Source organism: Salvelinus sp. IW2-2015, linkage group LG2 (assembly GCF_002910315.2).
Source record: "Salvelinus sp. IW2-2015 linkage group LG2, ASM291031v2, whole genome shotgun sequence".
Taxonomy (NCBI): Eukaryota; Metazoa; Chordata; class Actinopteri; order Salmoniformes; family Salmonidae; genus Salvelinus; species Salvelinus sp. IW2-2015.
Genome location: NC_036839.1, coordinates 38,742,527 through 38,769,452, shown reverse-complemented (window position 1 = coordinate 38,769,452; position 26,926 = coordinate 38,742,527). Strand labels below are relative to the sequence as shown.

Sequence of the window (26,926 nt, the reverse complement as noted above, 5' to 3'; positions counted from 1 at the left end):
GATCCCAAATACACACACGCTCTTCTGGATGGTTCCACAGATGCCCGTCTGTCCAGGCGTTACTGCTGCAGCACAGTATGGCCTGCATCTCTGTGTAACCCACAAACCATTCTGTGCTGCTACAGCACAACCAGCTCCATCTCATTCACACATCCTCGCAGACTCCAGCTCCCTCTCCTGCATACACTCATCCTGACTCGCTCTCTCCCCTCCTTGCTCTCTCTCGCACATCCCCTTTCTCTCACCCACACATCCCTTTTCTCTCTCTCTCACATCCCCTTTATCTCACACACACCCCCCTCATATATACACACAACTGCCCTCCCTCACATACCCTCACACACACACACACACACACCCTCATATATACACACACACCCTCTCTCATATATACACACACACACCCTCATATTCAACCCACACCACCCTCTCTCATACCACACCACACACCCCTCTCATACACAAAAACCACACAGACACACACCCTCTCTCATACACCAACACACACACACACCTCTCTGCATACACACACACACACACACCCTCTCTTCATACACACACACAACACCACCCTCTCTCATCATACACACACACACTCTACACAGCAAAAACCTACCCCAAACCACCCCCCCTCATTATAACACACCCCTCTCTATATACACAACACCCCCTCTCTCATATACACACACACCCCCCCCTCTCATATACACACACAGCACCCTCTCTACATCTACACAACACCCCTCTCTCATATATACACACACACACACACACACCCCTCTCACATATATACACACAACCCCCCCTCTCTCATATACACACACACACACACCCCTCTCTCATATAACACACACCACCCTCTCATACACACACACACCCTCTCTATCACACACACACACCCTCTCTCATATACACACACCCCCTCTCTCAATACACACACACACCCTCTCTCATACACACACACACACACCTCTCATACACACACACACACCCTCTCTCATATACACCACCCCCTCTCTAATATACACACACAACCTCTCACATATATACAAACAACACCCTCTCACATATACACACACACACACACCTCTCACATATATACACACACACACCCTCTCATACACACACACACACCCTCTCATACACAAACACCCTCTCATACACACACCCTCATCATACACACACACACACCTCTCATACCAACCCCCTCATAACACAACACACTCATCATCACACACACACACTCCTCTCATACACAACACACACTCTCTAATAACACACCATCACACACACACAACACAACACTCTCATACACAACACACACACGCTCTCACATATATACACTACACACACCCCTCTCTCCATATACACACACACCCCCTCTCAATATACACACACCCACTCTCGCATATCCAACACAATACCTCATCTCTCATATACACACACACCCTCTCTCATATACACAACCTTCATATACCACACACCCCTCTCTCATATACACACACACTAACCCTCTATCAAGGTATCAACACGACACCCCTCTCTAAACACAAACTGCGACCCTCTCTCCATATACCACACACACACACACACCTCTCTCATATACACACACACACCCTCTCTCATATAACACACAACCCCCCTCTCTCATATACACCCACACACTCTCATCAATATCACACAACACCCTCTCTCATATACACACACACACACACACACTCATATACACACACACACACCCTCTCTCATATACACACACACACACGCGCGCATTCGGGTCGTCTCAGTGGCTGAAGGGAACTCCAAGACTCTCCAACCATCTGAAAACACAGGGAGGATGGGGTAAAGTCAGGTAATTAGCTAAATAAAGGAAAAACACTTTTCTTTCCTTCTATAACTTTCACGTGTGTGTGTGATTGCTCTATATAGATTTATTTATTATGGCAGATTGAGTCCGGATCAGCTAAATTTAAGGGGAGATGCGGTTTCAATCACTTCCTATAAGGGAAACAACAGGGCCAGTTTTACTAAGCTAAACTATGGTGCAAAGTCTATAAACCTGGCCCCAAGACTTGGGTTAGAGTGAAAAGCATTCATCTTCATAGTCTTTTTTGTTCCCAAAATGAACTGGCCAAAATGAAACCTCAGACATGTTAGTATCTTAAATTACTCAACAAAACAAATCTGATAATTGCAATATATTTAGAAAATAATGCTAATTTTGAAAGAGCTCAGTTCAAGAATGAATGATCTCAGAATCCAATATTACTCACTCCATCCCCTAAAGTCAGAAGAGGTACTACTATGAGACAACAACCATAGCATGACAAAGGGACATGAATATCAAATCTCAATGTCAATGTTACTTGACACTTGAATATGAATAGCCCCTAACACTGCTAAGTAACATTTAGTCTACTGAAAAGAAAACCGTGGTTGACGGACATTGAAGGATGTTTTATACACTGTCATCTGGTCAAAAGGGAAGCTATTGAAAGGCAGGTCAGCAACATATACAAACAGGGTTTAAAGTGACAAGCGTTATGGTGTGGTATTAACTTGCATCACAATTATGGTTACCCTAGTTTCCAAATATCACTTGCTTCTGCTGATTTCATCAAGTCCGATAACCACCCCAATACCACTAATGCACAATTCAACAACTGCCCAACATCACCAACAGATAAAAAGGTAAGCCTGGAAGACCATTAATTAGTTGATGATCCACTCCCCCCTGGCAAGACAGAGAGCATTTTCAAAAATGATCATTAGAAAGGGTGCATGTACATTTTTTTTTTTTTTTTTTTTTTAAAGCCATAAATCTGTAAAACAGAGGCATCCAAAAGGACATGGAATACCACCCCCTTGAACGACAACTGGATGTTGTCAGAGATTAAAATAAACCTTGAGAAATACATCAGACATTGTAGAGCAGAGAATGGGTGTTTTTTTCTATTCCCTACAGGTGTTTATACTGATTAACAAACAATGACGTCATCTGCCATCTTGGACACGACTGTGGGTGTATATAAGGAAATAACCCAGAGTTAACACTGTGCTATGTCGGGAGATGGGCCTCGGTATTACAGGAGCAGAGAAGTGTACACACACCTAACCTAAAATTACACAACATTCAAAACATAGTAACACATTTAGCCTAGTATTTTCAAACAAGATTAGATTCACTCAAGTTATACCAACTAATGAGAAGACATAACGTAAAAGTTATTTCAGCAAAAAATATTGCAAAGTACACCTGCTGATACCAAATGCATGTCTGAATTTGAGATAATTGCACCCGTGGTCCCTTTACACTCTCCCTCTTACGGACACAAAAATATATTTCCAGTATTTCATAACTTATCCATTTCAGATCTTATAGGTTTTCACAGGACTCCATGTTAAGTACGATATACAAAAGCTACATGAGCATTGCTAATGCCTGCTCCATTGTGTCCATAGAACAGAGGCTCCCCGTGAACTTAACCAGGACAGAGACACACACACACACACACACCATCTCTCCCAATATTCATTTGGACAAGGAGGACCAAAAGACATGCTAGAACACTAATGACTGATGGATTTCTGTTTGTTGTGACAAACTTTTTACGTGTCATTTTTCAGAAGGGCGTTACAGGTACAAAAACAATCAAATGCATACAAAAAGATGACCAGCCCATTTAGATGGATTTCTACTTGGATTCATAGACAGTAAGATGAAACCCAGTTTCCTTCATACTGAACACAGCAACAGATGCAATGTCACCACTCAATCTCTCAGAGAATGAGTCAAATAGCCACCGACAACTAAATGTGCAGCACAGCAAACCACAAATTACTTCTAGATATGAGGTCACTTAAATTTGTCCCCTTTTCAAAGGAGGTTTTAGGATTGGGGCTCAACTGCAACAAGCCTATATTTCATGAAGCAGAAAATATGAAAAATAACATCCCAAAAATTTTATTCCATTGATTTTCTACATTTAAGGTTTGAGGTAGAGGATGTATTCTGGTCACTATATAAATACACTCTCTCTCACACACACACACACACACACACGACAGAACTGTTCATTATTGCCTGAATAATATTAATGCTTCAGACTCAGTCATGCACATTGTAATAAAGAAATAATGTGTGTCACCATAACCTACATTTTCCATACCAGCAATTACAGTGTAGACTTCAGTTGATTACATTTCAAGTCAGACATGTGAATGATGTAAAATAGGTATTATTCAAATTCAATAAAATTGCACTCCCAGTTAAATTGAAAAATAAATCTGACCTGAATTTATCTAAAAGAAAACTCTCCACACACACACTCCAGTGCCACTCCTTCAGGCATTCCTCCTCTGACTCTCTCCCTCTTTTACCTATATGACAATCATAAATTAACTCCCATGAACCAGAGGAGTGGATGAGGTCCGACAGTCGCCGGTGGGTCAAGGGGAGTCTTGACTGCAGTCAGTTCTGACGAGGGGTCACTACAACCCAATATCCACACACCCAATTAATCACTACAACCCAATATCCACACACACACCATTATGGCTTTAACCTTTCCCTGCTGTCTCCCTATGAAGGGAGCATGTCTGGACATGTTGCCTCTACTCCTCAGACCTTGAACCCATTCCTACAGCACTCACACCCGCAACAGAGTCACCTGACCCTGGGGGCAAAGGTCAAGTGACCCCTTTCCACTGGGGGCCTCCAATTCAACACAAAATCTTGTTCTGCTGTGTGTGTGTGTGTGTGTGTGTGTGTGTGATAGATATATATATTAGTGTGATGTAGGCTAAATTGTAAATGTAATGACTTAAGACAAAAACATTTTATGAACAAATATGTTGATTGATTGTGATTCTATGGGAGGATGATTCAGTCATTAACTTGATAAAACTTTACCTTCAACCAAAGTCTGGATTTAACTTTGCCCTTAACATTCTTAGCTCGGTTATGAGAATGTTATGCACAATACTGAGTATAAAACAGCCATGATCATTTGTTTTGCCTAAACTATGAATTATGTAAAATGACTACATAAATTATGGAAGCCTGACATTATATTCTGGGAAAGGACTAAGTATGAACTGCAGATGTTATCATACAACTAAAATGGCCCACTAAATAAATCTGCAAAACTAATAATAGGGCAATTTCACTAGGGCTTTATTTTCTAACATCTCTCCGTACACAAGTACCCAGATGAGACCTGGTGTAACTAGACTGAAGTTGAAAGTACATCTGGATACTTGTGTACGGAGAGATGTTCTTGTCCATTATCTAATATTGTTTACCTTCGCAAACTTTAAATCACTTTTCAAAAATATTATATAGGCCTACGTCAAAATACTCAATGTGGTCATGGTGAGTGTAGAATTTACTTATGAGTCGTGTCAAAAGGATGTGAGGAGTTTGCATAAGTAGTTCATCTAACAGCTTTACCAGAGCAGCACGCATGTCATTAGTGGTTCATCTAACAGCTTTACCAGAGCAGCACGCATGTCATTAGTGGTTCATCTAACAGCTTTACCAGAGCAGCACGCATGTCATTAGTGGTTCATCTAACAGCTTTACCAGAGCAGCACGCATGTCATTAGTGGTTCATCTAACCATCTAACAGCTTTACCAGAGCAGCACGCATGTCATTAGTGGTTCATCTAACCATCTAACAGCTTTACCAGAGCAGCATGCGTGTCATGTGACACTGCAATTTTCCTGAAATCCTTACCATGATTTCTTGAACAGAAAAATTATACAGTTTATAAATCACTTAAAATAAGCCAGCTACAAAAATCGAGTCATGTTTAACCAACATCTCAATTCTCAGCATTCATCTAGAATGGGTATGAACTTGAGGCTTGATCCACACTTGGTTTCAAATCCATCTATTTTAGAGTTAATTTCTCCCTAAAAGACTGGAGTGGTGAGTAACTAGCCGTAGGTAACTTTTTTGTACAGGGGTGTGTAGAGGCAGGGGTGGTGGTGGAGGTTCAGTTTATTGTAATTTACACCAGGCCTGTTATCTAAAAATAGTACSCCTTCCCTGCCGTAGAAACACCAGTCATGCAGTTGTGGGCGTTAATCCTGCAACAACGAAAGCAGCCCCATTCCCACTTGTCCAACACACATCCAGTAGTTCCCCAGGCAGGCAGAGACGGCAGGGCAGAGTGACTGACTGGGGTTCCCTCTGCACAACACTAGGACCGGGACAATACAAGTATCGCGATACTTGTTAGCATCGTGGCAAGGAGACAAAAACACAAAGCGGATTTAACTTTAGGAAAACAGCCCAAATGTTGGAAACAAACATGTGATCCAGAGTCCCGTTTATTTTCCAAGCATTACCACACAATATTTACATACAGCAGGTTTTTTWAAATACGGAAACATTTGGCCTGCTTTGTGTTTTTATTTTTGCCAAGGAAAACATCTCGATACTGGTATAGTCCTGCCCTACACAACACCGATGTCAGAGATACACACCATAGACTACACAGTCTCACACACCATAGCCTAAACACAAACTCACACAGTTTCTTCCTTTCTCGAGACCTCACTAAAAAGGGGATGTGTGAAGTGACCTCTTCTCTCCACAGGTTTGCACCACTCTCAGCTTAGTGGCTACCACTCTCAGCCTAGTGTGTAATCTCCCTATTCACTGTCAGGTAGGGCCCTTGTAACACTCCAATCACTAGGCCTAGATCTACTGGGACACCCAACCTTAATACAACACCACATGAAAATATACATTTAAAAAAGTGACATATCAATTGAAAAACAGCACAAAACACATTTTTAATACAATGAAAGTGTTGACTGAGGACACAAAAAAGGGAGTAAAAACACCTGGAATCATGGCCATTGGATAATGCAGAAGAGGTGTAAAATAATATAAAGCCAATCATGTAAAGATTAACGCTAATTGAAAACAAACTACCAGCCTTATCACAACCCTACACCAGTCCAGATGCATGTTGTGAACTGGGGGAGACGTCCAGTCAAGGTTAGGGAGAGGGCTTCCCATACAACAAATTCCCATGACTAGTATCTGCGTGTATATTGAGGAAAAGCATGCCACACACATCCAGCCTCGCATAGCAAACATCTGTCTAGTAGTGTAAAAATCCTACGTTCACACACCTGCCCATACAGAAAACCAAAAACACACTAATGTACATTAGGCCCATGTACACCAAACTTAGCTGACTTCCAAAACACTGCTCACTTCTGGCTCTAGGGGTTTCTCTTGTCAACTCACCACTTCAATAGAGCTGCTGCTGCCGCCTTCACCTCCCCTCAGTAGCCACTACAGGGCAGAAAGCAATCAACAGGAAGTAGACAAAGCAGAAGCAGTGCGACGCCAGCCGTTTCAGAGCTGCGCCCAGACAGACACCTCGGCACCAGACCCACAGAGAAAACTACTAGTAACTGACTACCCTACGTACTGCAGCTTCATCACAACCCTCGCCTGGCCGTAAACACTGATACCGAACCAACGCCTATCGCACTAGTAATCAACACGAGTCATCATCTCACCATGTGAGGAGCAGTCCAGAGAACCAGCAGTGAGGGAGATTACGATCCAAGTTCAGGGTGTGTGTGTGTGAGAATGGATTTACAAGCGACCCCCCCCCCCCCCATCTAAACCACACACACTGCACCCCATCAACACACTTGGGCCAAAACTCACTCCTGACCAGTGTCTAAACTTTCCCTAACTTAAGAGTTGAGCTTGTCTGAAATGCTTTGAGTCCTTTGTCAGTCCCTCTCCATCCCAAAAGCTGGGTTTTGCACAAGGACCTCAAAATATAGACACGTTGAAACAAAAAACAAAAATTTGATATTTGTATTTATTAATCCACTGTTCCTGTTTGTGATGTACCAAGAGGGCCATGACGCTTTGTGATGCTGGGGGCCGGAGGAAGCACGACATCCCCAAACCCAGAGGGATAGAGAGAGGAGGTCAACATGGTTATATTCTCACATCTCCCCTACACGGTTGACTGACAGGGTAGTACCCATCAAATAAAAGTTTTAAAAAATATACGAGTGCTGCTCCTTTGAGTTATTCTAATAGTCAGCTTACAGTTATGGAGTGGCACCCATACAAACAATATGAATTATAAATATTTTTAAATCCAGTTAAAACTCAAGGACCACTTGTGCCACTGACTACAACCAGTGTAAAAAAAARAARAAAAATTTGGTTGATTGTTTGCTCGCTCCCTCACACAGTGAAAAATACTAACTGGAAGGCTAAAGCTAGAAGTACAACACTATTTTCCAATTTTACCACAATATTTTGGGACATGAGTATTTTTAAGTAACTGGGGCAGCAATGTCTACCCGTTTCTTCCCTAAAGTCAAGCCTGAAGTGAATGGTAAAATACAAAATGTGTTTCAATATGAGTTTCAATATGATCAGAAGTCAAACTTAATGTGGAGTATTAACCAGACAGCATTAGTTAATGTAATGAGTGATTTATTTTAATAAAAGGCTACATTAATACCTTAAATATCACATTTACACATCTAGTAAACCATCCCACCACATTTTGCACAGAAAAGCCATAGAATGTCAGCTATAGTGACCGCAACACATGTTGTCCATACAGACTGAGCTSTAGTTACTGTGATAAACCTTTTTTTAGTAGAATATATACACTGATCAAAAATATAAAAGGCAACATGTAAAGTCCACAGATTTGTTTACATCCCTGTTAGTGAGCATTTCTCCTTGGCCAAGACAATCCAGCCACCTGATAGGTGTGGCAAATCAAGAAGCTGATTAAACAGCATGATCATTACACAGGTGCACCTTGTGCAGGGAACAATAAAAGGCCTCTAAAATGTGCAGTTTTGCCCCACAAAAATGTCACAGATGTCTCAAGTTGAGGGAGCGTACAATTGGCATGCTGAATGCAGGAATGTCCACCAGAACTGTTGCCAGAGAATTGAATGTTCATTTCTACCATAAGCCACCTCCAATGTTGTTTGAGAGAAYGTGTCATTACTTCCAACYGGCCTCACAACAGCAGACAAGGTGTAACCACGCCAGCCCAGGATCTCCACATCCGGCTTCTTCACCTGTGGGATCGTCTGACACCAGGCACCTGGACAGCTGATATAAAACTGAGGAGTATTTCTGTCTGTAATAAACACCTTTTGTGGGGATAAACTCATTCTGACCGGCTGGGCCTATGCCCTCCCAGGCACAGGCCCAACCTGTAACTTAGTAAAATCTTTGAAATTGTTGCATTTATATTTTTGTTCAGTACACACACACAAAATATGAACTGCACTAACTTGTGCAAAGCTTTACAATACCCTCAATGATATACAAATGGCATTATCACTTCACCAGTATAAAAATATTAGGACTTCAATACAATTGCTCAGCACACCAATCTGAGACATTGTTTTAAGTAGGGGGTGATGCATGCATGACACAAGCAACTTAATGTGTGAGCCAGTGTGTACATAGCATACCTGTCTGCATCTCTTTATGTATTGGTGTCTCGTCGTGATGTGTGTTTTGTCCTATAATTTTAATCCCAGCCCCCGTCCCCGCAGAAGGCMTTTTGGTAGGCCGTCATTGTAAATAAGAATTTGTTCTTAACTGAGTAGCCCAGTTAAATAAAAACATGCTTCCAATGATAAGCACTTATCTGACATCAACAGTAGCCATACACTTGACATAATACCAGTCACACTCCCAAAATAATAAAAASAAAACATGGATTCTGCTCTGAACTGGTTAAAAAGTAAAAATTATCAGGACGTGTTAAGTAGTATCCTGTTTTATGAGGGAGGCACCATGATAGCATGTTACTGGCCTGCCTGTGATACTGCAGTTGTGGAAGCACACCATGACAGAGCCCTGGAAAATAACCAACAAAACCTGTAAAAACCTGCTCGCATCATGGTGAATTTGAATACTACAGAGTTTGTGCTGCATGGGGTGGTTCTCTATAGACCAGCTACCACCCGTGTGAGCAGAGAGGAGGCACAACTCCACCAGGAAATGGGGGTGGGAGCCCATTTTGCCAGCGGGGCCTCAAAACACAGAATGATGAGTCACAGAATGTCATACTAATGTTCTAGAACTGCACAAACACTCCGTGTTTCACTACCAGCCTACTCAACTGACTAATAATAAAGCAGATCCATTTCCCTTTTTCCTTTTTTTTTTTTTTTGCTTTTTTACAATGAGAGAGCTAGCACTAATATTTCAAACATCCAAGAATATTCATTACATTTATCTGCAACATAATTTAGCCTATGCTAATTTCAATCTACTTCCTGCAAATGCTGCTGTGCAAACATTAGGATCACTTGAGGAAATGTATGATACAAAACTACTGTAGATGTGAGCATTATATGCGCTGCATGGCTTGCTCACAACTACACTGACTTATTGCATTGGAGGGTTTCTTAGACACCAGTTTGCACTTAGCAGTTTAAGTAAACACAAACATACCAATAATCACAGGGGGGGGGGGGGTCACTTGCTATTACTAAAAAACAGTGAAGTACATTTCACATGGTGCATGACATTGTCCAAACACTCATACAAACCTAACACTTCTCTTCAAAATGACGCACTTTCGTTTGGAATGACAATGTGAAATCTTGGATCATATGAAGTTTTGGCCTAAAAAAATTGAAGGTGAAAAAAAAGCCTCATGCATCACCACCTCCACAATGTGGTTTTCTGAGGGATTTTCCCTCATGCTGGGTTCAGCAGAGGTCACAGGAACAAAATGCTATCAGAACTACGTCTATGCTCTAGGTAAAAAAAAAAAAAAAAAAAAAACTCCTATATGCTTTAACTGACTAACTACGGGTAGCCTAATTGATACAGAATGCAAAACATTGTCTTTGTTGTGCAACAACGGTAGCAACAATATATATTGTCTGGGCTTCAAATATAACTGATATTTCGCTGTACATACAAGGCTGTATCAGTATTACACTCCCTGGATTCAACAGCAGGGAGTACATCTTCGGTTATACTGTAGACGACATGTACAGTTTAGACTTAACTCAGTTTTGTAAAATCTTTAGCACAACCCTAAGTAATCAATGTATTGTTACTGACAGAAAAGATCATTGCGACAAACGAATGGGAAAAGTGTGTCTTATTCAACTTTAAATAATTAATTACATTAGTAAAGCCTCAACTCTTGAGAATCCTGTGTATTTTTTATATTAATACACCGCCCCCCACACACAAAATCAAATCTAGAGGAGCCTTTTTTTGCCTCAACGCAAGGCGCCTGGGACCGCTTGACGTGGAAAATGGCCCACGTTCACTCTTGTTAACCCCATTTTCACATCACATGACAGGAGAAGAAACATTTACATCAATTATGATAATTGACAGTCGGGACAATTGACCCCCACTGCAGCGGCGACTAAGGGGGAAGTGCCGAGTAGTCACTTCGCTACAAGTAACTTTTTGTAGCAGGTTAGGAGAGCATTTTCACTAACCCTCAACCTTTTCCTAAACTTAACCTAATTCTCCTAACCTGCTGCTTAAGTTATTCTTACCGCTAYGATAAAGTCGTAGCTGTATCGAAGTGGTGTGTTCATTATTCTTTTTTCCCCCCTCAGATGATTGTTTAGCAAAAATATAATTGTTTGGTGGAATGGAGGTCAGGATTAAAAAAACGACTGAAAGAACAGTGGGTTATTCTGTATGAGCTGTGAAGCAGCTAAAGGCAATGRTGAGGCAGGATTAAAAGCACGAGTGTAGTCTATATATTGTGGTTAAATAATATAATTTCCATGTTGAGTAGGACTACCATTTTTTTCTAGTTTGAGATGTTGCGAGAGATACATGTATGTTCTACACCGCCACGATTTCAGTAGTCTGAAAGACCGGGCAAAACAAGTATGACTCGTATGAGGCTACTTTACCGCATCTGACTCGTGCCAGCAAGCCGCCTCCTCATCCACAGAATAAATCGCACAAGTTCTTGAACTAGCAGTTTAAACTGCAGAAAATGACTCACTCCGGTAGCAAACGTTACATTATAGCATACTTACTATTCAATGCAAATCATCTTCTGACTACCTGGTATCAGTCAGTCAATATTGAAACATTGTATCACAATCAAGCAGCCCTGACACTGCTCGTACAATGTGCAATTTGATTATCGTGTGCTCACGTACAGGATACAGTAGCCAAGAGTTTGGTAAAAATTGCACACTGTGTTGTAATCACAGTCGTTACAATGTGGCACTCAACTGACTGAGCAAACACGCCCTCTCAATCAAAAGGCAAAACACGATAACTACAGCTGATATTATGTCCAATGCAAAAAAAAAAGTATGCTAATAAGTCACGATGAATCAAAAGAATGATAGCAAAACGTGGCAACTGTTACGGCAGGCAAAATCAGACTACCTAAAACGTTACACGACGCAGCTAGTTACTCATAAAGGCAAATTACATCGGGATGGTAAAAACAAACATGACAATCATTGAGTAAATACTGTAGACATTGTATGCCAAGCTGCTGGAATTGTCGATTTGCTAGTTGACTAACAAACGTTCTCTTGTTAGTTAAAACAGCAATCAATGGACACTTACCATAAAACGTTGTATAACGTTTTCAATTAGGCGAATCCACCAATGTTAACTTAGCTAGAAACGTGAAACAAGACTTTTAAATTCCTAAAAAATACATAAAAAAAAATTATAAATCAAACATGAAAAGGTGTCCTCAGCTTTACAGAAAAATCCTTGCAGCGTTTTCAAGAGGTAGCCAACGATATGAAGATTCAGCTTGCAGTGCATGTTGTTGACAGCGGTGCCGACTGGCTCTTCACTCCAGTGCCTCCCGCTTTTCCACCTCCCGCTCAAACGGAACGTTCTAAAATATGACTAAAACGCAAAAAAAATCTAAATTCTACCGGTCATTCTCCACTCAATCCACCCTGAAATATTTTTCTAAAATGTTTGGTTCTTTTTAGAGAGGTCCACTTATTTGTCGTAAATGCATTTATAAACGTTACATTTCTACACAGACGCCAAGTCAGACACCAATTTATTATCGCTAGTAATGCTAACGTTACAGTAGCTGGCTAACTATCTAACGTTTCCCCCGGTTCTGATACGACGTAGTCTTGGCCTTCTTTCCCTTTTCTTTATCCATCGGTGTTCTTTTTCGGGATAATATTTGTATATATTTTTCCGAGTCTCCGAAAATAATGTCCGTCTCTTGCGACAGCTCCAGAGCTCGTCTTGCCTACTCACTGCAGCCGCTCCTCTCAGCTGTTGAAGCAATCGCAGCTCACTCGAAAATGGCGCCGAAAGCTACCCTCTTCATTCAAATTCGTTAGAGCCACCCCTTCTCCCCATTGGGCATATGGGGAGTGTGCTCTGTGTAGCGGATTGGAGGAGAAAAATGCACTCTCAAATGATCTAGCAGCCCACGCAGCGTTCTCTTCAATGGCCAACGGAGGGGGGGAGTTAACGCTTAAGGACCTGAAAAAAAAGTATACAGCCCATATTAAAACGTAAAAACGTATAATAGCCTATATAGTCCTATTTCCACACTTAGGCTAAACACCAATGTTCCATTTAAACTCCGAAGTATTACTCAAATAAAGAGGAGGTGGTTGAAAGATAAGAATTCAGATAAAAAACGGATAATTTCCTGGTTGAACGTCAACAGCAAAAGAGCACAGTAGCCTACGAAATTCACCCTGACAAGGCGAACTGGTGATAACCCTCTTTACTTACTCACGCACCGGGATGTAGACTCAGGCTACTTTCAAACCTTTCAACCGATCCAGACCAGATGTTTTTTTGCTTTTGCAATTGATTTGAAGTAGGCAACACTTTACTAAGAATGTCAGACTTCTTTTCTAACCTTCCTTTGAATGAAAGACTAATCAGACTGCAACTGCCAGACTAAATTATTGGGGAGGGGGGTATAGTCAGTGCCACGCATAGATGTAAATTATGGACAACAGACTTAAAGCGGTGTGTATAGGGAAAGGGAAATAACTGCACTTTCTACCCACCAGCATAACAGCAGCACAGCGCTCGCTCACCCCAATGGTGATGATGCGCCGGCACAACGTGGGGGTTGGGTTTGGAGGAGAGTCGGCGGGCGCCTCTCTCCGTCACTCCCGCTTAATTTCTGCCAGCCATGGCAACTTGCATCGCTGTAGAGTTTGTAAGACTGCTTTGCAGTGTAGGAGATACTTTCTCGCAGACATATGAAAGACAGAGGGAGTTCTCAATGAACATAGGCTATTTGAACAGACACGAGGCCTATAGCGCGAGTTTAGTCTATAGCCAGGCTTGAATAGCCCAGCCGAGACTAACTGAGCGACTTTGTGGGATCCATTCTCTTGCAGCCTGCCTATAGCCGCCAATGCCAAATTAGTTTAGATTCATAATTATCTTACATTGTATGATAGCCTGATTCTAAGAGATAATGTGTGAGAGGCCTATTATATAACTTTGTGCTGAATTGTAGGCATAGCCTATACATAGGGTGGCTGTTTGGTTTGTGCCAAACACCGAAATTCAATAAAACAGGGCCTGAGACTATGCACAGCCGTGTACAGACAGGCCAGGCCAGGACTCGGTTGGGCTGAACAACCTGTCAATAAGCAGCCTGTTATCACCTCCTGCGCTGTGTGCACCTCRGACAAGATAAACACAGACAGCCATTTCATCCTAACACACACCTATTGTATCACCATTCTCACACACAGGCTCCCGAGTGGTGCAGCGGTCTAAGGCACTGCATTGCAGTGCTAGAGGCGTCACTACAGACCCGGGTTCGATCCTGGGCACTATCACAGCTGGCCGTGATCGGGAGTCCCATAGTGCGGCGCACAATTGGCCCAGCGTCGTCTGGGTTAGGGGGGGGGGCTTTACAAGTAGGCTGTCATTGTAAATACAAATTTGTTCTTAACTGACTTGCCTAGTTAAATAATTATTTTTAAAAACACACACCTGTTATGTCTACAATACACCATGGCCCTCAGCATCTGCTCTGCTTAACATCCAGGCCTCATTTTAAGACACTCCTGAACTACTATACAGGAAGGAGAGAGCTAGGGTCAGGTGTGTAACATGGTGACGGGTACAAATACAGACCTACACTTAGGGTTGCAAAATCCCGGTAACTTTCCYCAAATTCTCAGGTTTTCTAGAAATCCTGGTTTGAGGATTCCCGGAATTATAATAATCAGGAAAACCGGAATCCTCCAACCAGGAATTCTGGAAAACGGGAATGTAGGGAAAGTTACCGGAATTTTGCCACCCTAGACAGAGAGGTARACATKTGTTTTTAGACAGGCACTCGTGACAAACAGCTCGGATGACAACAGACAAATTGGAACTCATGTTTCTTCTAACTTTAATCTAACAAAATGAGTAAACTTACAGTTTGTATTCTGCCATTGTCTTCCCCATCCTAATCTTTCTAAATGACATTCAGAAAACATACATTTAATAAATACATAAAGCTGTTCAAACTAACTGGCGGTCTAAGTGGGCTGTATCACAACYGGCCGTGATCGGGAGTCCCGTAGGGCGGCGCACAATTGGCCCAGCGTCGTCTGGGTTAGGGGACGGTTTGGCCGGGGGGGCTTTACAAGTAGGCCGTCAATGTAAATAAGAATTTGTTTTTAACTGACTTGCCTAGTTAAATAAAGGTTAAATAAAATAATTTTAAAACTTCATCTGATTATCAAACAAGTGTTTGAGTTCTCAGTAAAATCTTTCTCTGTAAAAGGCAGTCCACTTTGAGAGAGACACACACAGAGAGAGAGAGAGAGAGAGAGAGAGAGAAGAGAGAGCAGAGAGAGAGAGAGAGCGAGAGGAGATAGGACGTGCATTCATTGTGTACATGCCTGCTGGTACAGTGTGGACAATGAGACTGAAGGGGAAAAATGCTTGTTTACAGATAAACTGGTTTGGACAGGAAGCCAGTTAGGAGGAGCTCCATGTTGTTAAACAGGCGTGTGGAGAGTCAGGGATGACCCAGCTAAAACACCCCATGGCCTGGAGGGAAACTCTGATGCTAGCCTAAGTTTACACACAAGACAACACACGCACACAACTTAACCAGCTATATACAGGATCAATCCACTTCGGTTAAATGCTGTGTTTCTCACAAAGTGAAAAAGAAGAGGAGAAAAGTCAGAGAATAAGAGGGAGTGTGCGAGCGAAACAAATTCACCACCATTGCTAAAAGGTTAAAAGCAACTAGTTGGACAAGAAGATGCTGTTAACTTCTTAGCTTCATGACATAAATCTAGGAGATAATGTGAGTAGTAGCCCTATGGGTCTCCCTTTACTACCAGCTGTACACAGTAGCCTTGCCCAAGCCCAACCCATCCCCGGAATACTACACAGTTTGTTCTGCATTGTGTCACTGTCACATGAGCACACAGTGCACACACACACACACACTGCCTTGCATTAAGGAGGGAGAGATCCTTATGACTCACGAAAACAAGAGTCACATGTCACCACACAAATGAACCATGCTACTCACACTGTTCTGTATCCACAGGGTTTATTTTTTCCCTCGCAGGGCACTAAATGAAATCACATCATAATGCATCCTCTTCATTAGCGGACGTTTGGAACGTGCGGTGCGAAGGGGTGGGGGGGGGGGGGGGACTCTCCCCTGCCTCCTTCCCCTGATGGGTGTTAGTGAGTTGGTGAGTGAGAGTGAGAGTGAGAGGGAACAACAGCCACAGTGTGGTGGTGGCAGAAGAGCAGTGCAGGCACAGTGGGACGACCCAGCACACAGTTGGCCACGCTGGGGAGGCTGATTTAGCCTCTGATGTAATTTGATTTCATGTTAGAAGACTTGCGTGTATGGCCAGGCTGGCTGTAACACTCAGCTGCTTCTCATTGGACGAGTACTTGGTTTTGAGGGTTGCTTTTTCCTCAAGTGACTCTGAGGATGGCCTCCTTCACACTGCAAACAGACACAGGACGACATCGCACCACAAAGGGAAAATTGATGTTGGCAACAAGGGAGTTCACAACACTCCTGCAGTGTCTCATGCAAACATGCATAATACATGTCGGCACACACACACAAAGCAAGGTTTGGCTTGACACTCTGACATGGCCTAGTGTGCATATAAGATCATGATGTTTCGGTTTCTCTACCTCTGTCTGTCCATCCCTCCATCCAGTCATCCATCGTACAGTTTGTAAACCTGGTTGTCCTACCGGTACCTTACCCAGCCACCCACAACTTAGCCATGACAGGGTGGCAGCCATGGCACTCTGGCACTCTAACCATCAAACAGGAAAAGTGTCAATACAGGACCAAGATCGAATCCTACTACACTGGTTCTGACGCTCGTCAGATGTGGCATGGCTTGCAAACTATCACAGATTACAAAGGGAAACCCAGCCGAGAGCTGTCCAGTGACGCGAGCCTCTCAGACAAGCTAAATACCTTCAATGCTCGCTTTGAGGAAAGCAACACTGAACCATGCATGAGAGCACCAGCTGTTCCAGATGACTATGTGATCACGCTTTCCATGTGAGTAAGACCTTCAAATAGGTTAACATTCACAAGGCGGATTACCAGGACTTGTACTCCAAGCATGCACTGACCAGCTGGCAAGTGTCTTCACTGACATTTTCAACCTCTCCCTGACATAATCTGTAATACCTACATGTTTCAAGCTGACCACTCTAGTCCCTGTGCCCAAGAAATCTAAGGTAACCTGTCTAAACGACTATCGCCCTGTAGCAATCACTTCTGTAGCTATGAAATTCTTTGAAAGACTGGTCATGGCTCACATCAACACCATCAACCCAGACACCCTCAACCCATTCCAATTGGCATACCGTCCAAACAGATCCACAGATGACGCAATCTCTATTGCACTCCACACTGCCCTTTCCTACCTGGACAAAAGGAACAACTACGTGAGAATGCTGTTCACTGAGTAAAGCTCAGTGTTCAACACCATAATGCCCTTAAAGTTCATCACTAAGCTAAGGACTCTGGTATTAAACACCTCCCTCTGTAACTGGATCCTGGACTTCCTATCGGCCGCCCCCAGGTGGTGAGGGTAGGCAACAACACATCCGCCATGCTGACCTTTCAACACGGGGGCCCCTCAGGGCCGGTGCCTAGTCCCCTCCTGTACTACCTGTTCACCCACGACTGCGTGGCTGTGCACATCTCCAACGCCATCTTTAAGTTTGCTGTTGACATGATGGTGGTAGACTTGATCACCGACGACAATGAGAAACCCTTCATGGAGAAGGTCAGAGACCCGGCAGTGTGGTGCCAGGACAACAACCTCTCCCTCAACATCAGCAAGACAAAGGAGCTGATCGTGGACTACAGGAAACAGAGGGCTGAGATCGCCCCCATTCACATCGACAGGGCTGTAGTGGAGCGGGTCGAGAGTTTCAAGTTCCTAGGTGTCCACATCACTAAGGACCTATCATGGTCCAAACACAACAGCACAGGCATGAAGAGGGCACGACAACGCCTCTTTTCCGTCAGGAGGCTGAAAAGACTTGGCATGGGTCCTGAGATCCTCAATTTTTTTTACAGCTGCACCATTGAGAGCATCTTGACTGGTTGCGTCGCCGCTTGGTATGGCAACGAATAGACGATTTAGTCTAAATAGAGTAATAAACAGAGTGGAGGAATGGCTTGTTTACAGAGTAGAGTCAACTCCAGATAAATGCCATATGGTTGGGGACTCATGTGGCCTGTGTGCGCACTAAACACTAAACTTGTGCATACAGATATCAGATGCAATTTTTTAAAGAAAAAGTGCATTTTAATGGGGACTGGTGAACCGCAGTGTGCAGTTTACTCTTTATATTATTACTACATTATTACATACAGTGCATTCGGAAAGTATTCAGCTCCCCTGACTTCTTATACATTCTGCCTTATTCTAAAATGGATTAAATGCATTTTTTTTATCATTAATCTACACACAATACCCCATAATGACAAAGCAAAAACAGGTTTTAGAATAAAGACAAAACCCATAAATACCTTATTTCCATAAGTATTCAGACCCTTTGCTATGAGACTCGAAATTGAGCTCAGGTGCATCCTGTTCCCATTGATCATCCTTGAGATGTTTCTACAACTTGATTGGAGTCCACCTGTGGTGAATGTAATTTATTGAAAAGTTTGTGGTCATTCGCACATCCTTAAAAACATAGGTGCTGGGCTAATAAAGAATACTAGTATAGAACAAGAAGGCCCGCACATGGTTAAAACTCCCAATTCACCGCTTTATTTGTTATTTATTTAACCTTCATTTAAATAGGCAAGTCAGTTAAGAACAAATTCTTATTCACAATGACGGGTTACCGGGGAACAGTGTCTTGTTCAGGGGCAGAACAACTGATTTTTACCTTGTCAGCTCTGGGATTCAATCCAGCAACCTTTCAGTTACTGGCCCAAAGCTCTAACCACTAGGCTACCTGCCGCCCCATGTTTTATATCAAGGAGAAAATGACATAGTATCTGACAATATGTAGAGTATTGTGTTATTCTACTCGCACCTTTAAGATCCTACTCTCCATGCTGCTCCGCCACGTTTTTTCCTCCTCCTCATCCCACTTATTGATAACGTTTCGATCCAAAACCGTCAGGTCAAACACACATTTCAAATCCCAAAATATACACATTTCACCTCACATGACCATTGCGGACATGACGCATGGTGGGTGCAAAAAAACATTTGTATATCTCTAATAATTAAATAATAATGAGATGGGTGCATGTAATTGTTCCAGAAAATAATATATATATATACAAAATGACCAAGTGGGTAACCTGGAAGGCAGGACAAATCAAAGTAAAGTAACATATTCAGGTAAGAAATGGTCTGATATCAAACTCTTGATTCAGACTTCTAGGAGACATGGTTCAAATGTAATTGATTGACATGATTTGGAAAGGCACACACCTGTCTATATAAGGTCCCACAGTTGACAGTGCATGTCAGAGCAAAAACCAAGCCATGAGGTCGAAGGAATTGTCCGTAGAGCTCCGAGACAGGAATGTGTCGAGGCACAGATCTGGGGAAGGGTACCAAAACATTTCTGCAGCATTGAAGGTCCACAAGAACACAGTGGCCTTCATCATTCTTAAATGGAAGAAGTTTGGAACCACCAAGACTCTTCCTAGAGCTGGCCGCCTGGCCAAACTGAGCAATCGGGGGAGAAGGGCCTTAGTCAGGGAGGTGACCAAGAACCTGATGGCCACTCTGACAGAGCTCTAGCGTTCCTCTGTGGAGATGTGAGAATCTTCCAGAAGGACAACCATCTCTGCAGCACTCCACCAATCAGGCCTTTATGGTAGAGTGGCCAGACGGAAGCCACTCCTCAATTAACGGGACATGACAGCCCGCTTGGAGTTTTCCAAAAGGCACTCTCAGAACATGAGAAACAAGATTTTCTGGTTTGATGAAATCAAGATTGAACTGGCCTGAAAGCCAAGTGTCACGTCTGGAGGAAACCTGGCACCATCCCTACGGTGAAGCATGGTGGTGGCAGCATCATACTGTGGGTGTCTCACTTCTGTCATCATAAAGTGCTTTGAGAGACAAGTCAAGGATCATATSACCTCCACCCCACCTGTCATCCTAGACCCACTTCAATTTGCTTACCGCCCTAATAGATCCACAGACGATGCAATTGCCATCACATTTATAAACTGCCCTATCCCATCTGGACAAGAAGGAATACCTATGTAAGAATGCTGTTCATTGACTACAGCTCAGCATTCAACACCATAGTACCCTCCAAACTCATCATTAAGCTTGAGTCCCTGGGTCTTGACCCCGCCCTGTGCAACTGGGTCCTGGACTTCCTGACGGGCCGCCCCCAGGTGGTGAAGAAGGAAACAACATCTTCACTCCGCTGATCCTCAACACTTGGGCCCCACAAGGGTGTGTTCTCAGCCCCCTCCTGTACTCCCTGTTCACCCATGACTGTGTGGCCACGCACACCTCCAACTCAATTATCAAGTTTGCAGACGACACAACAGTGGTAGGCTTGATTACCAACAACGACAAGACAGGACAGGGACCTCAGAGTGTGGTGTCAGGAAAATGTTCTCTCACTCAATGTCAGCAAAACAAAAGAGATGATCATGGACTTCAGGAAACAGAAAAGGGAGCACCCCCCGGTCCACATTGACGGGACAGCAGTTGAGAAGGTGACATTTTTTTAAAATTCCTCGGTGTACATATCCCCGAAAAACTGAAATGGACCACAGTGCCTCTTCAACCTCAGGAGGCTGAAAAAATTGGGATGGTCACTGAAAACCCTGACTAACTTTTACAGGTGCACAATCGAGAGCATCCTGTTGGGCTGTATCACCGCCTGGTACGGCAAATGCACCGCCCACAACCACAGGGCTCTCCAGAGGGTGGTGTGGTCTGCACAACGCATCACTGGGGGCAAACTACCTGTCTTCCAGGACACCTACAACACCCGATGTTACAGGAATTCAAAAAGGATMATTAAGAACAATAACCACCCGAGGCACTGCCTGTTCACCCCATTTCCATCCAGAAGGCGAGGTCAGTACAGGTGCATCAAAGCTGTGACACAGAGATTGAAAAACAGCTTCTATCTCAAGGCCATCAGATTGTTAAACAGCCATCACTAGCGCAGAGAGGCGGCTGCCTACCTACAGACTTGATATCATTGGCCACTTTAAGAAATGGAACACTAGTCACTTTAATAATGCCACTTTAAGAATGTTTACATATCTCACATTACTTATCTCATATGTATATACTGTATACTGCATCCTACACTATCTATTCTATACTATCTATTGCATCTTACCCGCTCTGTCACTGCTCATCCATATATTTTATATTTATATATTCTTATCCCATTCCTTTTCTAGATTGTGTGTATTAGGTTTTGTTGTGGAATTTGTTAGATATTAGGTTTTGTTGTGGAATCGTTAGATATTACCTGTTAGATACTGCTGCACTGTCGGATCTAGAAGCATAAGCATTTCGTTACACTCGCAATAACATCTGCTAACCATGTGTATGTGACCAATACAATTTGATTTTATGTTTTTCAGCGGCAGGGACTGGGAGACTAGTCAGGATCGAGGGAAAGATGAATGGAGCAAAGTACAGAGAGATCCTTGATGAAAACCTGCTCCAGAGCGCTCAGGACCTCAGACTGGGGCGAAGGTTCATCTTCCAACAGGACAACGACCCTAAGCACACAGCCAAGACAACACAGATTGGCWTCGGGACAAGTCTCTGAGTAGCCCAGCCAGAGCCCGGACTTGGACCCAATCGAACATCTCAGGAGAGACCTGAAAATAGCTGTGCAGCGTTGCTCCCCTTCAATTTTAGAATAAGGCTGTAACATAACAAAATTTGGACAAAGTCAAGGGGTCTGAATACTTTCCGAATGCACTGTATGTGAGCACACATTCATAGGCCTTCATAAATGCATATAACATAACCTGTCCCTATTGCACTTGTTTGTATCTGAAGACCTCTTCGTCTCTGTGTGTCCCAGAGAGAGAGAGAGCACTAAAGAGACACTCCAATAAGCCCTCTATTGATGTGTGCCTGGTGCCCCTCCCCCTCCCGGGTGCCCCTCCCCCTCATCCTAAAGACATCTGTAGCAGCTGCCCCCTTGTACTCCTGTCAGCAGAGCAGGGGGTGGGGTGGTGTGTGGAGGGGTTAGTGTGTTAGGGCACCTCCCCTTTGGGAGGGGGCCAACCCGCACACTTGTGCAACATCACATTCATGAATGGCTAATAGTCGCTATCAGGTCACCCTGAAAACACAACATCGACCTCTGACCCCTTTTTAGCACAAAGCCAGTCCAATGCAATCATACAAGCCCCTGATGAATCTTCTCTCTCACACACACACACACACACACACACACACACACACAGGTTTCATTTTAGCACTTTCCTTACATAACTGACACACTAGTTGAATTAGCAGCTAGTAAAAAATAACTCTGCCCTAGACATTCATATTATGTCTAGTATAAAAAACAAACATTTCTAAAGTGTGTCTATCACTATCAGCATAGAAAACATACCTTTTTACGTGCTAAATTATATCACATGCTTGGCAAAGCTAAGGACTTGCAGCACAAGTAGCCACAGTCTAGCTGTGGAGTCTCACACCCACTCACACACACACACACACACACACACACACACACACACACACACACACACACACACACACACACACACACACACACACACACACACACACACACACACACACACACACACACACACACACACACACACACACACACACACACACACACACACACACACACACACACACACACATTAAGCGTGCAAAATGCCAGGAGTACAAATGCCATTATACACAGCCAGGGTGCAAGGGAGAGAAGCCTGACAAACTTCTGCTTGGCCCTTTCTCAAACGATTTAGAAATATACAGCGAATATTACCATTCATGTTTCACACAACTTCATAGACCAAACAATGGGTAGGTGCAAACACTTGATTCATTGGTGAATAAGTTTAGGAGTAAGCCTTTGGCGGTCTGATTTCCGAAAAGCGCTAAACTCCTGCGGAAGTCCCGCCTTCCTACTTCTGTACCTCGATGATGTAACCACTTTCCAAATATAGTGTGTTGCCGATGGTTAAGCGGCTTTACCTCTGGCGGAGGCTGCTGTCAGTTAGACGACGTCACTGGGATCGTGTTATTATTGTAAACAGCCCGCCTGCTTTCCACTGGCGCTCTCTGCCGAGCGGACTATCCCCAGTCCTTTGTTCGCACAGTGAAAATACTAGCGCGACAAAGCAAAGGGACAAGAACTGTTTGTCTGCGCTAGTGGTGGATTAAAACACGGGACAACGTTTAAATCCAAGACAGAAACAGGGTTTTGTGAATAAATGACAAGTGGTGGAAATTAATTTGGAGTTGCGGCATGTTGATTATCAATGTATAGCCATTAAACCGGCTACTCGCTATAATAGCCTACACTGCAACCCTTTTATATTCGGTCTATTCTAGAAAAAAAAACWATTTGCACGAATGTCAATTGAGTATCCTAAAATAAACGCTGAAGAATTAGATCTAGAAGGGGTATTTAGGCCTACCAATTATAGGCCTACTGTTGTCAGACATTGCAAGATGACAAGACACCACAAGTAAACAAGACAATGCCACCAGTGTTATCCACTTAAAGAGATTAGTTAATGGCAAATTCCTTTCCAACTCAAAACAAATGAATCAACTTGGCTTCAATAAGGTACAGGTCAGAGTCATGTATTAAAGGAGATCGAAATTCAAGATGAATCTGATGGCACTTTGTGTCCAATTTCCAAGGAAAACAAAGCGCAAACAAACCTATAAACCTATGCTCAACATTTCGTTTAAACATTTAAATCCATCAAGGGGGTGCAACTGGCTAGATCGACGACACAACCCCGGCATCAAAAGAAAAAAGTTGAAAGAGTATATGAATGGTTAATGACACTTACTATGCGCCTTGGAGACGAGTGTTCGAGTGGGGTCACACAGCTCAACTCGCTGCAAGATATACTTAATCATATCTTCTCGATATTTTCATCCACTTGACAACAAGGATCCATGTCCAGATTAAGTGCAGTTTCAGCAGGCTTCAAGGAAGTTGTTCTTTTGTTCCAGTATTTATAGGTTGCGTCAATGTTGCGAAAAGGGGGAGGCGGAGCGGTGGCACAAGAGAGCGAGCGAGAAGCAAAAAAAACAGACTATGAGCGCAAAACATTCGAGTCTGGATCGCACGATGTAGCCAGAAAAAACCTTCTTCAAAATCCCAGACAAAATTGTCTGATCAGATCACGTGCTCTCGAACGACCAGCATCCCTCCAAACTCCAACAGACACGAGTGAAAAGCCCCATCACCACCAAGGGTATGATCTACGGGGCGCTCACCGTGCGCATCGGAGACKGTGGAGTCCTAGCTGGCCGGCAGTCAGATATAGGACCGGGAAATGCACAGAGACGCCACATGCAGACCAAATTCTTCCTTCAGCATCGTGATGACTCACTGACCCAACGTATAGGCTAGGCTGAAGGTGTTCATGCTCCAGTGGTTGGCAAGCTGGATAGCTCCATGGAGTCTCCGTGGAGGGAGGAAACAATTCCAGTTTAAGCTTTAAAGGGATACTTCGGTATTTTGGCATGATGAACTCATGGATACAATTGTTATATATCTGTGTCCAGTCAACACAGTCCAGTATGAAAGAAGTTAGATATAGTTTCGCTAGCCAATGCTAACTAGCGTTAGCGCAATGACTTGAAGTCTATGGGTATATACTAGCATGCTAGCATTTCAGTCCCAGAGACCCATAGACTTTCAGTCATTGCGCTAACGCTAGTTAGCAGTTTCCTTCAAACTGCATGCAGAGACATAAAAATGGTAGGCCTATCCATGAGTTCATCTGACTCTTGGGAATTAGATAAAGGGCCTCAATGCCAAAATCCCTAAAGAGCCCTTTGAGCACTCTAACTTGTTTTCATATAGGCTATCACAACTTGGAAATGGGGTTGAGTAGCATTGAATTGTTAAATCGAATAGCCTGCAAAAGATGGTTCGGAGTGTCCTAAAATCAAAAGGTGAGCTGTCCGTTTCCCGCCATTACTGTTGCATCCTGAAGTTCACTCGTGACAGTGTTGCCACCACCACGAAGCCATGTTCTCATCTCTCCATTTCATTTGTCAAAGATGACAGGCAACAGACGTGAGGGGAATTACTCAAACATCACTGCATCCATAGGATATATTTGTATATCCACAAAATAAAAATATTATGGCAAAATGACGGCCTATGCTTTTACGCAAATGCTGTAAAAGCATTTACGCAGTCTATTCTATTGAATCAACGTTTTCTTGGCCGCGGAGACCGTTTGGAAGTTGTAATAGGTCTAGTGGGTGCAGCGAAATGCTTGTATTAGGCCTACTAGCTCCCATAAAGATGCATTAAGCCTAACTAACAATAAAAAATCCATATAGGCTGGAACTTGAGGTAAATGAAACATACAAAAGACTCAAAACTGTGTGGAATAGTGAAACAACCTTATCTGCAACGCCACGCCCATAGAATTAGGAATTAGAAGACTACTAGTAATTTAATAGGATCTATATGGCTGCGCCTCACTGATGACAGAACAATAACCACCTGCTTCGAGCATACTGGTCCATCACTCCAAGCGCACCATCTATCCAAGCGCACCACATAAACTTCAATATGCTATTACAGGCTATGCGTCCCCTCAAGTATTTTCCATAAATAACTAAACAGGGGGATAGTGAGCAAAAAGGCTAGACTGCCCTCTAACATGAATACAATCCTCAAAAATAAGCAATGCACTTTATAGGCGAGATAGTGTCCAATTTAATTTAGACAATAGGCTACAACGGACCCGCACGTGCAAACGTAGTGTACGTTGATCGAACTGTCCAATTTTGTGAACAATAAAATAGCAGTGTCCTTTCAGAGCGACTTGTCCCTGTGAGATCACCGTTACATCGTTCTGAAAAATATTGCTCACAGAGAACCACTCAGCCCGCAAACTCACAGGGTGACTTTGAGAGAACGAAATAGGATATTTTCATATTTTTTCTCTAAATGGAATAAAGAAGCGACTAAAATAAACTCATAAGGCCTACATGCAAACTGCTGCCTGCAGCTGTGCTGCTAAACTACATTTAAAAAAGGAGAACATCAGCTATAAAGCATGAGGCCACTTGAACCGAATGTTATCCTGTTACGCATCAGAGCCTCTTTGTTTGGTTTTGAAACGCTAAGTCCAAGACCCAACATTTGAGCTATTTCCACTTAGTGCCCCAAGTTCTCCCAGTCTCTGGTTTCATTGGTGTAAATTAGAGTATAGGCGA

General features: G+C 43.1%; 1 long non-coding RNA gene across 1 annotated transcript; it reads right to left on the bottom strand.

Annotated features, from left to right (window-relative positions):
- Positions 1-860: 860 nt before the first annotated feature.
- Positions 861-13,356, bottom strand: LOC139029298 (uncharacterized). The gene is made up of 4 exons (XR_011481597.1): positions 12,609-13,356; positions 1,590-1,820; positions 1,425-1,467; positions 861-1,013 (listed from the first exon to the last, which is right to left on the bottom strand). It is a non-coding gene; the product is annotated as an uncharacterized lncRNA (long non-coding RNA).
- Positions 13,357-26,926: the final 13,570 nt, after the last annotated feature.